The sequence below is a fragment of the Melopsittacus undulatus genome, chromosome 3, assembly GCF_012275295.1.
Source record: "Melopsittacus undulatus isolate bMelUnd1 chromosome 3, bMelUnd1.mat.Z, whole genome shotgun sequence".
Lineage (NCBI taxonomy): Eukaryota > Metazoa > Chordata > Aves > Psittaciformes > Psittaculidae > Melopsittacus > Melopsittacus undulatus.
The window spans coordinates 92076079-92092881 of NC_047529.1; positions in this window are offsets into that span (position 1 = coordinate 92076079).

Genomic DNA, 16803 nt, shown 5'->3' on the forward strand with positions numbered 1-16803 from the left:
TTATTCAAACAATGTTTAAATGCCAACATTTTTTAAATCTGTAAAACTGTGGAGAACTACAAGCTTAACAGAATTATGAAGTTATCCAGGCCTGACAGCTCTCATGTACCATATGTTCAAAAATAGATGTTACATCTGTTATCTGTTATGTTGCAGAGCTGCATTCCCAAATCCTCCTTCTGTAAGTTTTAGTCCTGTACCCTCAAAAGCAGCGGTGATGATGTGGTGAATTGTCTCAGAAAAATCCATCCAGAGGTGGTGAGGGGGCATTAGGTCATGAACACTTGCAGTGCTTTACTCCAGATATTACACTAAGTGGGATCCTTTATGAATAATATTTATCAGAAAAGAAGTAAGGGTAGAACAAACTGCCTGCAGTAACTTTGGGCTATTTCAGACAAAGATAAAATTCAGCCTCATAGTCTCTCTGATGAAACACTATTGGTTCTAAAATTTTATGGGTAAGCACTTTTATCATACAAAAACATTGTGAGAAGGCAGTGTTAAAGTGGAGAGACTCATCAGCATTCAAATTCATGTAGTAACATTTGTTTCCTCAGTAAATGCAGCTGTGGAAAGAATTCATGCCTTTCTTACAGAGAATAGTCCCATTCCACTTAATGGTAGTCCTGTTCATAAAGTCTTTCATTGCAGAATTTCTCTAAGCTCCCACTGTAAAGATTATCAGGTAAGTGAAGAGATGAAAGGGAACACATCTTGACTAGTGTTGATTAATTTGAAGAAAAAATTACTAGTAGCATGCCAACAGCATGTGTGTGGTTTCAATGATTGCTAGCAGCTTCTCTGGGAATATTCCCCATTCCCTTCTAAAAGATGGCCCCAAACATCCATTTTTGGAAAGATATAGATTTATGAATATTGCATCTGTGGTTCCTACAGAAATTAGTTTAAGGAAATATAAGTTATATATAGTGCTTCAGTTCCTTACTTTCCATAAAAATGAAAACCTTCATAATTGGTGCTATTATATAAATGGGCCTGTGAGATTATTTGAGAACTTCTCTTATTTATTTCATTAATTACTTAGGAGAAGAATAAATTCTTGCAAATCATCAGTCTCCAGACCTTCAAAACGCAGCTCTTTTGCATGTGATTCCTGCACCCCAGTCATTAATAAAATATCAGAGTGCCTTCTATTCATATTAAATGATAAGATTAACATCTATCAGCTGCAGTACTTTCTTTCTCCCCTTTAACTTTAATGTCTCTCTAAAATGGTCTAATTGAGATCGATGGGAATAGTGCAATTCAGCATGATGTGAGAATTGGGGTTGATATAATAAGTGATAAGAGGGACAAAATGAGAACAAGTGACTACTCTGCCCATCTATGCACTAGATAACAAAAAAGCTGGATTCTGTATTCCCCTCACTTCACTTCTGTCTCCTCTGCAGCCAGTCTATGTGAAAGCAAACACAATGAAAGCAAGCTGGATCTAGTGGCAGTAATGTAGTGTGAGATCCTGGCTTCTGTTCAACATACCATTTATCCGTATAGTCTGTAGGGGGGAGACAGGCTAGATATCTATGTCTCTCATGTGCTTATTAAAAAAGAACAAAGGACCTGATGCTCTCCTGTTTATGTTTTCCAGCATTCCTGGATTTGAGGCCTGTGCTTCCTAAAAGCATTGGCTAGGCCAGTATTCAACCACATGCTTAGTCTTCTGTGCTGGGGATATATTTTCCTCTGTTTAGAATTGCTGATGGTTTCTCTTTTTTAAATAAAGAAAAATAGATTAGCTGTTACTGAAGTTTTACTCAAACTGTGTTAGAGAATAAGAGGAAACGTTATTGTTTAGATATAAAAATCGTGTATTTGGCATATATATATGTAAAATATGCCATATATATATATGTATGTATATAAAATATACCATGTATATATAAACGCCCTTTCATATATATTTTGCCAGTGTATGGCTCCATAAAAAATATAAATTATTCACAAACTAAAAGAGTGGATTAAAACTGGCACAGAATGTCCTACAGCATGCTGAGGAGTAAGGCACTACTGAAAGAAAGCAAGGACGAAGTTCATACTTGGTGCTTGCCCATTTAATTATTTCTTTAAAACTGCACCTGATATCTGCTGGGGTGTTTAGTGATAGTGAGCTACAGCAAAGCTTTTTTCTCACAGTAGTCACTAAATTTTGATATGAATCATTATTGTGGTAAATGAAAGGGTTTCTTTTAGGTTTCAGGCAGAGGCCAGCTGATGGGCAACCTCCATCACAATGTGAAGTCCACACTACTGTCTTGTAATAAGGATGCCAGCTCTTGATATCTAAGACAACTGCTAAAATAATATTTAATATTGAGCTGCATAGGTATAAAGATACTGGAAAACATTTTACATGTAGATCTTCATCTTCCCTCTTGACAAGGCAATATGTAATTTATCTGATTGAATACCCTATATGTCCAGGGATTTCTGCAGACAGCTAAGAACACAAGTGTGAAAGACTGATAGAATTCATTCCATTCTTTCCAATAACTCTCTCAAATTCTCCTCAGCAATCATATACTTTTCACATTTCTATCACAGTGTTTTCAAACAATATCAATCCAATGCTAAAGCATTCTGTCAACAATTTTATTTTCATTTCTTTTCTCTTTGGCTACATTACACTCTAAAAGTATACATCTATCTCTATTTTTCTATTCTTCTTCAACTATATATTAATTAAAAAAATCAGTAGAGAAGATATTCTTACATAATAAATAAAGCAATAGGGATTTACATGTATAATCTCAGTTATCTTTCATCTGGTATTCTTCACTGAGGCTTTATCATCTAGAATATAAAGAAATCAAAGTTTTATCTGGCTTCTGTGACTGCTAAGCAGCAGTCTCAGAGTAATAATCTTTGATTCTCCTTAAATTCCATTCCATTTGAGTAGTTTAACTTATACAACACTCGCACTTTGCTTACAGGACCTGGTTTGAGTAGTGTCTCATACATTTTAGTACAGTCAGCCAACTGCATTATTTTGAAACAAAATCTGGTATAACGCTTAAAATATTTCAATGCTACACTGAAGTTTACCTACAGTCCTGAGAAGTAATAAAAAATACAAATTAATCTTGATCCTTGAAACCCTGATGATCACTTGCTTGCACTTAGACAAATGAAACTCCTATTGAATTAGGTTGTACATTGTTGGTGACCATGCTGTAAATGATAGAAGGCATAAAAAACTAGGGAGGAAAATGAGCCTGCTGGATGACTCCTGCTCACTCTTTCAACAGTTAAAAATAGTATCTTCTAGCAGTCACTTTCAGCAATAATGGTCTCTGTCAAATTAATATGTTGGTGTATACTTGTCTAAACATAAGCCTTTGTGGTTTACTGATGATCTGTGAAGAATTTTATCAAGTAGATCAGCTATTGACTGCGTAGATCAGCTCTATTGCCTAGAAGTCTGATTGAAGTTTGAAATTCACCTTTTCATTATAATTCAATACAATGTCTTAATCCATCTACTTCAAAATGGACTAAATGAGCTTCTTAAACACCTATTTTGAGCCCACCATTTATTATTTACATGTTCCCTATTGAACAAGTTATAAGCATAGTATTTTTCCAGTTCCATTTTTTAAATGATTGAGTTCACACTTCAGGATAATTTTTTTTAAAGTTACTCATGAAAATTTGGTTGTTGCAACTTCTTTTCACTGTTCCAAAGTTTTTTTATAAAATGTAATAAACATTACTGCTCTTTGGCAGTGCAATGGCTGCTGTCTCATGGGGTAGGTGCTGCTGGGCAGGGAGGCAATGGGCTGTTGAGGATGCTTAAGGAGGAGTGGCATCAGGGTTTAGTATATCCATCTCCATCTTAGTCACACACGCTGGTCTCAGATGACTGGTGTTTGCTGGAGCTGGACAATGGAGGTCCAACCACTGAGGTTCCTCTAAGCCCCTGAGAAAGGAAAAGGACTTACTGTTGGTTTTGGGGTTCATACAGCACTCTCATGAAGCTGCATCTGTTATCAGGCATCTCAGAAACAGCAGTAACTTCGTAATGAAGAGGAAGAAGTAGAAATCCCTAGTAGGAAGAGAGAAGAAACAGTATGCACTGACTAAAATGATTTACCACTCATAAATGTGCCAAACCCAAATAACAGCAATCAATCAGACACAAGGTGACTACTTTGATGAACATCTGTTCCTCAGGCTAAATGATCTTATTTCCTAGAGATATGTTTTTTCTTATCTGTTTTCTTCATAAAATAGCTTATTTGCAAAATATTCTTCTATATCATTAAGAGATGAATAATTGCAGCCAATGCTCAATCATTTATTATATACAGAAAATATAAAATATAGCTGGGAACTTTAATGTTTGTATAAATTACCTACCTTATGTGCATTGAAGTAACTCTTTCCAGCAAGGACTTGTACAAACTTAACCTCAATCTCTCCAATCTGCGTGAATTTTCTTCAGACTCTTTATTAGGTGTTTGTTGCAAAAAAGTAGGACCAGTAACTATATCATCTACCTAGAAAAACCACGGGGAGAGTTCTAGATAACAGGAACTTTTATACATTGAATACTGTACCTTGATGCTCAAGAATATAATTGAATTTATTTCCTACACTCAGTAAATTACATGCACAACTTTCCTTTAGTGCTATGTTAACGCTTTCAGCAGGATTAGGTGCATTATGGTAAAAAAATTCCTGCCACATGTATTGAGATATGCTGTATAGCAAAGCAATCTTCCGACTGCAGTGGAGTTTGACTTTTTTCGCCTTTTTTGACAGTTGTTTTTACGCTGCAGTTCTTCCTATGGAAGGGTTTCTTGAACGTGTGCCTTTAGTGGTGGAGCAGCAAAAAAAGAACCTTGACAACAAAGCAGAAAATTTATTTCCTATCAAGGAAAGAAAATAAGAGACATTTACTAGCCACCTACTAATACTGAAAGGTTTTTTACCTCTGTACTAAAATGAAACAAAAATTCAATGAAAGGAAATTTGCTATAGCTATTATGAAACAGATTATTATAGATTAACTTTAATTTTCCAGAAAAGTAATGCACCTTCCTAGCAGTAAATGCATCTGAAAAGTGGCTTGCCATTTGAAGTGGTGTTCAGATCCTCACAATGAAGTTGGAATTGCTTGTCAGGTGTGCAGAATAGAAAAGCTGTAGAGGTAAAAAGGGAAAGGTTAACAGCTATTCTGAGTTTCCTCAGCCTCTGATGAATAAGAATGTTAAAACCATATGTCTTATGCTCTGTAATATAGTGATTCAGAGTTATCAGGGATAAAGTGCCAAGGTCCACAGGTTCATAGGGACAGACAAGTTTACCATAGCCAAAGGTCTAAAAGGCCTAAATAAGATCAATATTATTTTGGGGATGAAGTTAAAAATATGGAGTACTTTTACAAGATTATTTAATAAAATCTATCTTATATAAGGTATATATAAAATTTTCTATAAACCCATATGGTATCTGGGGTTCCAGAGACAGATACTAGTGGTAGGGTGAACATGGTCAAAATTGTATTGCACTGACAACATTAAAATGTTGTTGAAGAAGGCAACTTGGGACAAAAGTCTGTTAAGACACGTGAACAATGAAAAGCCAGCAACAAATTATACCAGCTGCTAACCAAGAAAAACACTAAGCCTGAAAGATGGGATGGGAGAGAGGAATAAAGGAAGATTGTGAAATGATTAGGTAGGTTTTTTTTTATAGATTCATTGTTAACCTTTGCACAGAATATTTAAATTCTGATAATCAAATATATACTGTGCATATACAGAAAGTTCTGATGATCTTGGAATTGAAAAGCAAGATATCACTTTTTCATTCAATTTGTCAAAGCACTTTTTAACATGACAGTTTTACCTGATTCTTTAAACTCAAGGTTAAGTTAGGGAATTAATTAATTAATTAATTGTAAGCTTTCAGTTTATTCATTTTTATACAGAGATCCTATACAGTCTTTGTATCAAGAATTGTCTTGTCAGAGGTTAACTTGTTAAAACACATAGTATCAGCCTTCAGACATAAACGGCCAAAATTAATTTGATTTTCTGACTGCCTAAGAAGCCCTTTTTTTCTTTTTTCTGATCAAATTAACAAACAAAAAGATTAAAACAATAGTCAGTCTTTATCACTGAATTACATACAGAATGAGGCAAGAATCTCTTGGTCGTACGGATATGTATAAGGAGATATATATACCAGAAATTGGGTGAAAAAAACACAAGAAACATATCATGCCACAGCATGATACATCTCTTCATAGAGACCTCAGCATTTCAGTAATCTGATTAAATTTAAAAATAATTTTATATATGTACACTTTATATTTTAATAAATATACATGCATATCTATGCAAATACATGCACACACATGGACACACACACTTATTATAATAATGAAGTGTGGTTTTGTAGGTTAAATCCACTGTTATGGGTAGTAAAAGCTCTGAGCAACCTTAAAACCATTTTTGCTGAAGGGAATAGAAACAATTCTTAATATACCTCTTTCACTAGTAGATGGGCAAATGAACTTAATGCTGCAGTAGCACACACAATGCAGTGGTATCGTGGTCCTGTGACATCTGTATACACAACTCATTAATTTTTTAAGCAAGGAAGATGATTCATTTATTAGACATGTCCTTTGCAGTAGTGACTGTCTTACTTATTAGTAACAAACACCTAAAATAACTGGCTACAACTCACATTAGCTTGAAGATTTGCATAGCCATAGAAATATCACTATAGAGATGACTTTCATATCAGTGTTTGTAGTCAGACCACTGTTATCACTGACAAATTTCTTTGAAGTACTGAAATACTGACAGATGAGCCCTACCTCGCAGTTTCATTGTGGTTCTTCATGAGCACATCTTTGCTCCTGATCTGACAGCTCCTCTCAGGAATCAGGATGACAGTGTTCACCAAAGCTTGGCAAGACTTGCTCACGAGAGGTACCCAGTCTTTACTCTTCCATCAGAAGTACAGCCAAGATGATCAAAGGACTGGGAATCCTGCTGTATGAGAGAAGGTTGAGAGAACAGGGTTTTTTCAGCCTGAAGAAAATGAAAGAAGGCTCAGGGGAGACCTTATCACCATGTTCCAATATTTAAAAGGATGGCTACAGAGAAGACAGAAACTTCCTTTTTATAAAGAGTTATATGAAAAAGATGAGTGGGAATGGGCACAAGTTACTCCTGGGGACATTCAGACTGGACACAAGAAGAAAGTTTTTCACCATGAGAATGATCAGCCACTGGAATAATCTTCCCAGGGAAGTGGTGGGTTCCTCAACATTGGATACAAGATTCAGCAGGACAGCATGCTTGGTCATCTGGTCTAGGTCATGCTTTTGCCAAGAGAGTTTGGACCAGATGATCCTTGAGATTTCTTTTAATCTGGTATTCTATGATTCTATGATTTGTACTTTTTGCATTCCAAGACCAGTCCTAGTTGAGGAAAGGCAGCCCAGGAAGGGTCAAGGAGAAGGACATGAGCACTGATATGTGCTCAATTCAATGGTGTGCTGAGCTAAAACAGGGTTTTAAGTACAGCATTTTATACATTATGAATATTGGAGGATGAATTACCTAGAACTGCTACCTCTGTACATTAAAGAGATGTAACAAGCCCTATTAAGGCTTACTTTTGTCCTTTTTCTCCCCTTCCAATATTCTCAAAGGTAAATATCCTTAGTAGCACTCACACAGACATTTCAAAACAGCTTCAACGTGGTATACAATGGGAGCTTGTTAGGTTCCTTTGACAACCAAAAAAGTGTTACAGGAATGTGAATACAGGTTGATCCTGTCCCTGCTCAAAGGTGGATTACAGAGCAGGCATGTGAACAGGATTCACTGCAGGTCTCCAAGCAGCAATGAAAGAATTTTGCAGTTACTTCTATCACTTCCACAGAAGCTCTTGTCTCTTTATATATAGGCATTTCTTTTTCACCTGAATCTACAAGGAGGATGTCAAGAAGTTGATCTGGCTGGCTATAAATTCACTTTCACACTCCTTTGGATTTTCAGGGATGCCAGACTGTGGACGTAGCTCAAAGCCAGAGAAGCAGCTGACCTCTGGAGTGCTGCCCCCACTGACCCTGCAATGCTCCACAGATTTCTTTCTCTTTTGGTCTTTAAAGGTTTGTGGAAGAAATTAATTTGGAGAGGTAAGGAGGTCAGTCCCTGCAGCACTGGGGAGGGGGCAAGACATACAGATTGAAAACATTACAGTGCAAATCATTAAAGACACAGGGAAGACATTTTCTAGGAGACAGATAGATTATTCGCTTTTAGTGCAAAATCCTCATACACAAATTGAAGAGTTTTTTTTTTCTTAATACAAATAGTGAACCATGTATCCATCTCTATCATTGTGAGGTACATCCAGATTAGATCAAGTGTCATTATCAAATTGCAACAGAATTTTGCAGGTCTTGAGCTATGTCTGAATACTCTTGAGATTTTTTACTTTCAGCTGTGTCATTAAGGGATTTTTTCTGATGAAAACAGCTCTTTCTTTAAACTAGTTCTTTGTCCTTTCCATTAAGCCATAGCCATGCATATTTCACAATATGTTTTCTTCTACAGAGGCAGATTTCATCATTACAGATGAAGATTATGCAGCAGGAACACCAAAATTGGTAAACAGATAGTACTGCTACACAAGTGACTTGAGGATTACAAATAAAGAAGGGAAACAGCTTGTATTAACATTAATCTCACATATTCAGTTTGCAGGTCTTTCAAGCAATGGCAAGATGGTCAAGATGTCTCCACTTCTTACTAGAAAGTTTATTAAATAATTTTCTTTTTTTTAGTAATAGGATTCCAAAGCTGTGTAGAATATTTCAATCTATTAATGGTTAAAATTGGCAAGAAAATTTGTATTGAAAGAATTTTATTCACAATTATTTCATTTGATAGTAATAATGCAATTTCTATTGCAGAATTTTCTGGAGTTTAATACAGTGAAACAGTAGTACAAGCTTTTGCACATAAGCAGAAATAAGCATATTAAATTCTCCTAAATGCATAACTCTGAAAATAAAACTTTCTGTGTCCCAATCTAAGGCTTGTTTAATTCACAGAATGCATTGGTGTCTATTCAGGTGAGAATTCATAACATGCTGTGCTGAGGACAAAAAAAATGCAAAGTCCTATCTGGAAGGCTGTTCACTTTTTTGTGTAACATAATTTGTAAGTGATTAGACAATAAAGTTAACCAAGCATCCAGTCTCACCTAATGCAATCATGCCTCTGTATGAGAAAAAACCTGTATCCAAGCAGCCCAAACCCACCAATTACTGTTTGCCATATTTAAACCAAAGCTTCACATTTGAAGTCATTTAAATCAAACACCCTTGCAGCCAAATGATTTAGTCCACTTACCTTTTTGCTGAGCTTGGTCATTTGTGTTCAAATTCAAAAGAAATTTCATATCATGCTTCAGTGATTAATAATTTTTCCTTTTAAAAAATAGGTCTTTTTGTTTCAGACTGTTTCAAACTTCCAGATATTAGTCGTAATTAAACTTTTCCAGGCTAGAATGCTTTTACCTTCAGTATCACCTATTCTTTTTTTGGTGAAAGAAACAGTATAACTTGCTTGTATTCCATATGTATTGAATGGCAATATTTTTTATACATACAGAAAGCTGCTTTTATATATCTGTGTTTGTTAGAACTTCAATGTCTTCCACAAAATTATCAGAGAACCCCCATGTTTTCTAGCAGCATGTGTATCTTATCCTTGAATTCATTAAGTCTGTCAGATCCGCTTCTCACTCAGACTTATGACAGCTCCTAATTTAAGTAATGTGGGTGAGTGCATTTTGGTAGAAGAGTTTCAAAAAATCAAAGGAACCACATAAATGTAATTTATAAAGTCTGAAAGAGACACATGAAACCAGTTTGTACAAGTACTTCTATGGTGTTGTCAGTAAAAGCTTTCATTTACATCTCCTTTTAGATTGGTAATGAGAATTTCTGCAGTTCACGGTCCATATTTTTTTGGTGTATGTCTCACATGTATAACTCCTCCTTTGCAGCCTTTGCATCTTTGAAAGATGTGCCTTCCCTTGTCCCAAGATCTCCGCACATGCTGCAGCAAACCTCTCTGGGGAGAGGAATCTTGTGATGTTGTGCTGGTTTTGGCTTTAGAAGAATTAATGTTCTTCATACTGGTTAATAGGAGGCTATTTTGGTTTTGTGCTGAAACCAGTGTTGGTAATACAGGGATGTTTCAGTTAATGCTGAGCAGTGCTTACACAGAGTCAAGGTCTTTTCAGCTTCTCACCCTGCCCCACCACTGAGGTCACTGGGGGTGCACAAGAAGTTGAGAGTGGATACTGCTGGGAAAGCTGATCACAACAGACCCAAGGGATATCCTATACTGTATGACGTCATGATCAGCATACAAAGCTGGAGGTAAAAAAATAAGTGCAGATGATACTGAGCAGTAGCAGATGCTGAAAGGAGGTGCTGCAAGAGCCTGTCAGGAGAAAGGGTTCAGGAGGTGTGACAGAAGTAGTCTGGAACTAAAATATTACAAGTTTTGGAGAAAAATATAAGAGCTTTCAAGGGTTTTCTTACAGTAACACGTTTCCTATGGACTGATAAAAATATTTTCTGAGTCTTTCTAACAAGAATGCTTACTGTTAATAAGTTATTGCAGGATTTTAAAATGAATAGCCAGAAACTCTTCCCTCCGATTAGCAGAGAATCTGAAGCATAAAAAGAGACTGTCCTGGGACTACTTCAAATATAAGCTGTCACAATCACAATGATGAGAGTTAAGTTCCCATTTCTGAAGGTTACATAAGTGTTGCAAATGTGATTTCATTTTGCCTTATTATAATAAAAGGCCAACCTAACAGCCTTCTGGGACTGAGGTATTCAGTTTTGCTTAAGTTATTACAGAGAGCTGAAAGAAAGAGTAAAGGGTTAGGTTTTGATAGCAGAAAATATCTCTGGAGCTTGTTTTCAAGTCACATTTGTTGGCTGCTAATACAATAATAATTTATTAAATTCATACCTAAAGGCTTTATAAATTTCACCATTTGCCCTGACTGTTATCAGGCAGCATTGATCTGATCCAAAGCCTTCTGCAGCTGGGAGAATAAGTTGTGGATTGTAAAGCAAATGAGAGAAGAGAGTTGCAGGTATTAGAGCTGGCTTGTTTAGACTTCACTGGGCACATACATCATATTATTTCTTTCCATTCCGTTATTGGACCATAGTGTAAATACCTTTGATAATAATTTCTGTCATTTCTCAATTCTTAAAATACTCATAAGGAGGAAACAACAACAGGCAGGAATATGTGTCTGGTGGATTCATTTAGAAGTTGCAGTTTTAGTATCTGTGGAATCCAATTTCAGTGCTCTCTTATTTGCAAATTCTTTTATTTCATATTTTCTTATCAAGCCTAACTGGTTGAATTGTTAGCAACAGGCATGGTAAAGCCTTGATAATCAGGAAATTTATGCCAGGTAGTGCTGGCAATGATACCTGTGAGGAAGGTTTACTGAAAAATTTACAAAGGAAATGTGCAACCCTGAGAAAATAATCTAAAATTCAGAACTATTCTAAAACAGTATGGTTAAGCTAAGAACAATCAGCAAATATATGTGGAAAGCTGTGCTTAAAATCAACTCAGTTACAGAAGGTTTATGTATGCATACCAGATCAGTTTCGGAATATGTTGTTTTAAATATGTATAAAAACCATGCTGTATCACAAAACCTTTTCTTTCATGGACCATATTGTTACCGTGTGGGTGAAATAGCCTAGGTGGAGAAACTGCCATATCTTAGTGAATTTTTGAACTGTTACTAATGTATACTGAAATTGTTATTACAGAGGTTTATGGTCCCTGGGGAGTATAACATGTCTGGAAAGTCTCACTTCAGCAAGGATTCCATACAGGGTAAAGTGATAAGAGAAATCACACTTTTTTTTTTCCCTAGGCCAAGCAGCAAAGCATCATTACACAACCAAAGATACCTGGAAAAAGAAAACCAACCAGTTTTCAGCCAGCTGTATAAGCAACAAAACTAGGCACATGCAGCCAGATAGACTGTAGCATTCCATAGAATTAGGAAGGGAGTCATAGATAAATAAAAAAGCTGACAAAGTGACACCTGGATTTATTGCTATGGAGATCAAATCGAGTGAAGAAATTAAGACTGTGTACAGTGCTTTTCCACAAGCTATCAGGTTATACCTGTAATATTACAAAAGGTCTATGCTTATAATTTCTCTGCATGAGGAAAGAGTCATACTTTAATCAACCCATTCAAAAGTCAGCTTTAAATTTAAGATGTAATGTCTGCTTTCTGTCTTTATTGGACAGATAAAGGAAATAATTTTATATAACAAGCACTCTCATTCTCCTTTACTTGTTATTTTGGATCTGATGAATGATAATTGGATGACAATGTTAAAAGAAACCTCCACATAGATTAAGGAAACCTACAGCCAACAGCCCATCACTATATAGTTTGTGTGATTTACCAATACACCTATGCTGTCAAATGAACACAAGGAAAGAACAAGAACAAGTATCTATGATTCATAGTAATTAGGTCACTCTGTTTATGTCTTGCAGTGCTCCAACTAGCGTTCTCCATCATAATCTGTTGTCATGAGGGATAGCCCAATGTATTTTGATCGCAAGCCAAGCCACACACCCTTGGGCTCAACATTAGGCCTCTCAGTGACAAGGGCATAGCCTAGAAACTCTGCATGTTGGCTGGAAAGGAACTGAGACACTAGCCAGGCTGCTTGGGAAAATCTAGTATGTGTGATTACATCCTATGTCTTTTAGCTGAGAGAATGAGGCACAACTGAGTTAGCTGGTTTTCGGTTGTCCAGAAACAGGGATGTTTTTTCTGTGGGAGAGGGCAATGGCGATGATGGAGAGCTCTGTTTCATGGGATTTCACACCTCTAAAACTGCTAACAACAGTATAGCTAATCTTCAGTTTGTTTTACAGTACATCTGAAAAATACATCTGCCCTTCCTTTTTTGAGAACTTTGTGATGTTCTCAAGAGAGTTAATGCTCAGAGACAAAACGTTATCTTCATTTTGATTATATCATTTTGCATCACTCAAAATTTAGAGATCATGTTCATTTTCTACCATAAATAGATGTGGTCTAAGAATGTTTAACTGCTGGCCACAAAGATCAGCCAAGGATCAACAAATAAGAATATGGCATTTTGTGTGTGAATATACTTGATATTTTAAAGATAGCTCTTCAAATACCATTAAAAACCTCAGAAAAATTTGTTAGATTTGCAACAGCATTTTAAAAATACCCTTTGTGTTCTCACCTTAAATCCAAATCCATTTCTAGAAGGTATATATATTAAGTTCCTTTATGTCACAGCAGAATGAAGAATTTCCACAGGGCTGCATTTTCTTTGCTTTGTTCTTGTTCTCTTGGCTTTTATTAGCATACTTGATTTTCTTGCATTAATTCTCATACCGGAGGCATTGTGAAAATGTTAATTAATGGTTAGATTTTTATACTATTATTATATGCTTGACATAAACCTTTAAACTTAAAAATGCCATGATTTGAACAGTATCCAAACCTAAATGTGAACAAACGCAGTTTATGTGTTTTGCTATGTCAGATTTCCATCCAAGTGACTAAAGAGCTGAAACATGGTAGTGACTGAACATACAGGGAAAACCACAAAACATTGTCCTGGATTAACATAAATGGGCACAAAAAGTGCTGTCTTTCTCACTAAAGTGAGAGCCAGTATGTTCTGGTTTTCGTGTGGAGTTGCTCAGCATTTATACAGCAACCCTGAGACCCATCACAGGCTTATGCTTCAGTTCAGTGGGCTTTTTGTCTACCAATAGAAAGACAAGATACTTGTTTCCTCTCAAAACGTGCTCATGAGAAATTAAGTGGACATGACCTAATGCTTTTCCATACACAAACGTTATGATTTAATACTGGCATCTTCCCACCTGGTATTCAAAGGAACGAGATTGTCACTGAGTCTGCCTGAATGCATGCTCCCTTGCTGGGATCTTTTCCATTTCAGGATTTCCAGAGTATGTTAAACCAACTGAGTAATGTATTATGATTTGCTGATGTTTGCATAACAGCGTCTTTGCATAGCCCACTGCACAGAAGCAACTTTTCTGTGACAAAATAATAGTTCCAAAATCTTAAAAAATAAATTTTAATTGAAAAAACAAATAGAAAAAGAAATTAATAAGTCTACAGTGTCCTGTGAGTATTCACCAGTGTTCAACTAAGAAAACAGCTGCTGTTGCTGAGCTTTTACTGTTACTCAGTAGTCAGGTCAGCTTCGAAGGGAAAAGGATCTCAGGTGTAGAAAAGCATGAGAAATACATTTTTGCTGACCATAATCTAAAGGTGCTATTCTTATCTATAACATTTCTTTGTTTTCCTTCTCCTGAATCACTACCTGCACGTATTGTTATTTGAGAGGAGCAGATATATATATACATTAGAAAGAATGCTCCACATACACTATGGTGTATGGTAACACAGTCTTAATAATTTTAATGATGTTGCAATAATTTTGGTAAAGATAGTTATTCTTCCTGGGGGTAGGAGAAAGTGGATGAGAGTATATTTGTCAAAAAATCAGCTGAAATATAAACATGTGGTAATACTGTCCTGAAGGTGAGCTTCCAGCAACTTTACTTTTTTCTCCCTGGAAACATTTCTTAGTTTCCATCCTGCAGAAAGCTTTCCCTCCTGTGCTCCTTTGCTGAGTGACGCCTTTTGTATTCCCCTTTTGATTGTACTCAGACTTACGCGTTTCTTCTCACAGAAGCCTAATCAAAAAACACATTTCTATACTCTGAAGTGGGTGCCAACTTACACAAGGTGAAATTCAGTGTGCCCTGAAGAGATTATATCCCAGCTATCTCAGCCAACACCTTTCTGAGTACTGTGCACCAGTGCATTACAGGAAAGGGTTCTGTTCATGTTTCAGAGGTTGAGTTTCAAGGCTCAGGAAGGAGGACAGTAAGAATGTATGGTCAAGCCCAATGTTTCTCTTTCTCAATGTTGCACTAAGTGAAGTTCTGATGCCTTTTGCTTCTGAGCCAGGAGTAAGGAGCAATTACCTAACTGTCTAGTTATGGAAACTATGTGCAGGCATCATAGTATTCATTGCCTTAAAAAAAGACCTCCTCCCATTGTTAATAAAACTGAATGACTATGTGTTCACTTCTTCTTATCACCTTCCATTAAGCATTCGTATTCAATTAATCACTGACTTTTCCTGGGTGTCACTGATAGCTATGGCACTGACCTTCTCTTACTTTACCTCCTTCTATAAGGTGAGCGGCAAGCACAACACACCTCTTGCATTAGCTCAGAATTTCAAGAAGTTCAAAACCAAACAAGTGAAAGATAAAATTCTTGTGATTTAAGTTGGAGTATTAAGAGAGACTGGTAAACTCTGAAGAAACTTTGGGGAGCTTTGTTTTTGGCAGGTAAGACTCGCATAACTGCTTGCAGAATGTGCCTTTTAAATCACAAGAACATATGAGTCATTCCTCCTGTCTGGCTCATGGCAAAAGGCTAGGGAGGAATAGTTTCTGAAGCACAAGAAGCCAAGAGAGAAAAAATAACATCGGCTAGTGTATTAGCTAAAGCAGAAGCATGGAGACTATTACTGTGGCAGCACACAGCATTGTTACACTGGCCTAAAGGTGCTTTGGCTCTGTTATTTTTTCTTTCTTTTTCAGCAGCTTAAGGTGAGGGGGGAAGCTTCTCATATGCTTCTTGCATTCACTGATGCTTTACATCATTTGCTGAAGTGCCATTCCACCTTGGCACTGTGTGGCAGTAGTGTCGCAGTCATTCAAAGGAAAAGCAGAAGTGTTAAAGCCTATTACTTTTTCTAAAGCAGGTTAGTTCAGGTTTGCTTTTTGGTTGGTTGGTTGGTTTTGATTTGGTTTGGGGTTTTTTGGTTTGTTTTTTTGGGGGTATGGTTGGTTTTATTGGTGGGTTTTTTTCCCTTTTTTTTTGTCTGGCTGGTTTGTTGCTTGTTTTGTTTTTTCCGTATCAGATACTTCAAGAGCAGATGCAAACCCTAAAATGATGCCATAATGATTTTTGTCTTATACCTACATATTTTGTTTTGACACAGTCACAGTCTTGCATGGACTTTTATCTTGGGATCACTTGCTACGGTATAGTTAGTGCTTGAATGTGATTCTTGAGATTATCAAGGCTATTTTGATACCTAGTTACAGCCTTCTTTTTCCCAGTCAGAAAAATACATGTTAAACACTCAGAAATGGTTGATTTTAAATAGAAAATTTCCTTTCTCTTATCTTTTCATGCCTTTTTCTCTTCTACCTTTGATGCACCACATCTATATTCTCTACTTCCTGAGAGTTTCACTTTTACTGAGTTTGAGATTTATTTTATTATATTTTTGTCATGAATTATTGATTAATTTCTTGCCTTCTCCATTAAAAATGCAGAAGGAAAAATTTGAATTTTCCAAAGGAGAAGTTTGAATGGGTCAGAGAACAGGATTAATCTTATACTACAGATTCTGTTGTGGCTAGGAAAGTGTTTTCATGCATCCGTAGACATACATGTAATAGGTGGTCGATGCTGGCATATCTCCCAAGTGTAGCAAAAAGATTATTTTGTTAAACCAAATTGTTCTGGATTCCTGGTTTTGAAAAGCAAACATCCAAGGTTCAAATCCTAGATTTGAAGAGCACCCATCAGGGACAAAGACATATTATGAGGACCCTTTGGAGG